General features: G+C 40.8%; 1 protein-coding gene across 4 annotated transcripts in view; it reads right to left on the reverse strand.

Annotated features, from left to right (window-relative positions):
- The window catches only part of trip4 (thyroid hormone receptor interactor 4), a 140843-nt gene that overhangs the window by 138021 nt on the left and 519 nt on the right, over positions 1 to 2303 (reverse strand). The window lies entirely within an intron of this gene.

Below are 2303 nucleotides of genomic sequence, written 5' to 3' on the forward strand. Positions count from 1 at the left end.
CCCCACCTTACTAGTTTAAATCCTCCCAAGCAGTTCTAGCAAATTTCCTTGCCAGTATATTAGTCCCCTTCCAATTTAGGTGCAATCTGTCCTTCTTGTACAGGTCACTTCGACCCCAAAAGAGATTCCAATGATCCAAAAACATGAATCCTTCTCCCATACACCAGCTCCTCAGCCATGCATTCATCTGCTCTATCCTCCTATTCCTGCCCTCACTAACTCATAGCTCTGGGAGTAATCCAGATATTTCTACCCTTGTTAGCAGTCAGGCAATGGCTAATATTTAAAGAAACACTATAAGGTTTATAACAGATATACTTTCTTCTAAAGGTGTAAACACCCGAAGAGCAAGGTGAATCAATTGTGGCTAATGAAAGAAATTAAACAGTATACTCGATCAAAGGAAGTGACTTACAATAATACCAGACATAGTGGTAAACCTGAGGTTTGGGAGCAATTTATACCTAGCAAAGGAGGGCCAAGGAACTGATAAGTGAAAGGAGAATATTAACAGAAGTTAGCAAGGAGAATAAAAATTGGTAAAGCTTGTAACAATATGTGAAAGGAAAAAATTTAGCAAAAATAAATGTGAGACGTTAACAACTGGAGACAGGAGAATTTAAAGTGGAAAAATTAAAAGTTACTTTACATCTATATTTTAAAAAAAAGAGAATCATCTCAAAATATCAGGCAACCAAAGGACTTGAGCAACAAAAAAGTTTAAGAAAAATTCATCAAGAGTTAGCAGATGAAAAATTAGCTGGACTGAGAGATGGCAAATCTCTTGGACAAGACAAGCTCCTTCCCGGAGTATTGGAAGTAGCAACAGAATAGTGTAGATGCATTGTAATTATCTTTCGTAACTCTAAAGATTTGCAAAAGGTTCCTGTGACAGAATGGTAGGAAATGTAACCCCACTGTTTTAGAAGGGAGGCAGTGGGAGAGTAGATAACTGCAGACCTGTTAGCCTGACATTCATAATGGGGAGAATTTTAGAGTCTATTAGAAAGGATTTTATTCATGAATATTTAGAGAATGGTAAAACGGGGCGGAGGCAAGAGAGAGAGAGAGAGAGAGAGGAGAGAGAGAGATATGGATGAATATCTTCATTCCAAGGTACTCAATTCTCTATCCCAGAGGGTTGTGGAAGTGTATTCATTGAGCAAGTTCAGGTCTTAAGTTATCAGGTTTCTGGAAATTAGTGACATTAAGGGGTACAGGGGTAGTGTTGGAAAGTGGCATTGAGAAAGTGACTGGCCTTGATCTCAAATGGCAAGGCAGGCTCAATAGCCTCCTCCTGTTCCTCTGCAGACCTACTTGTCAAATGTCACTTTTTTTTAAAAAATATCAGCCTCTAAGACCATTATAAAGGTGAACCCCAAACTTTAGCTGCTGAATACATTCTCGGTTAGTGAAGTATTCTAGTACTTCATCTAAGCTTCACTCCATCTGGACTTCAAATGCCTCTATGACTAATATATTTTGCATAACCTCAATGATTGGAATTTCTGTCTAACTTTCAAGATTTGAGGCCATGGGGGGGGGGGGGGTGGATTAGTTGTCTCAAGTGGGTAGTCATGATGGCAGAAGTGGGTAAAACAGATGCTGGAGATTACAGTCAAGATTATAGTGGTGCTGGAAAAGCACAGCAGGTCAGGCAGTATCCTAGGAGCAGGAGAATCGACATTTCAGGCAAAAGTCCTCCACCTGGGTACTCATCATGGTGATGGTACTGGACTGGGTTAGACAAAATCATACGACACCAGGTTATAGTCCAATGGGTTTGTTTGAAAACACTAGCTTTCAGAGCACTGCCGCTTCTACCACCTGATAAAGGAGCAGTGTTCCAAAAGCTTGTGTTTTCAAATAAATCCATTGGACTGTAACCTGGTGTTGTTCAATTTTTGACCAAGTGGGTATTGTCATAGGGTCATACACCACTGAAACAGACCCATCAGTCCAATTCATCCACACTGATGAGGCACCCCAATCTGGTTAAAATCAACTAGGTAAAAGTGGGGACTGCAGATGCTGGAAACCTGAGTTTAGATCAGAGTGGTGCTGGAAAAGCACAGCAAGTCAGGCAGCATCCGAGGAGCAGGAAAATCGACTTGCTGTGCTTTTCCAGCACCACTCTGATCCAGACACCCAAATCTGACCTAGTCCCATTTGCCATCATTTCACCCATATCCTTCTTAACCTTTCTATTCATATACCCATCCAGAGGCTTACAAAACCTTAACTTAATTCCTCTTGAACACCAGAAACTCCTAAACCAGAAGAGATAGAAAATGGGGATGGGG

The sequence above is a fragment of the Chiloscyllium plagiosum genome, chromosome 40 (assembly GCF_004010195.1).
Source record: "Chiloscyllium plagiosum isolate BGI_BamShark_2017 chromosome 40, ASM401019v2, whole genome shotgun sequence".
In the NCBI taxonomy this organism is placed as follows: Eukaryota; Metazoa; Chordata; class Chondrichthyes; order Orectolobiformes; family Hemiscylliidae; genus Chiloscyllium; species Chiloscyllium plagiosum.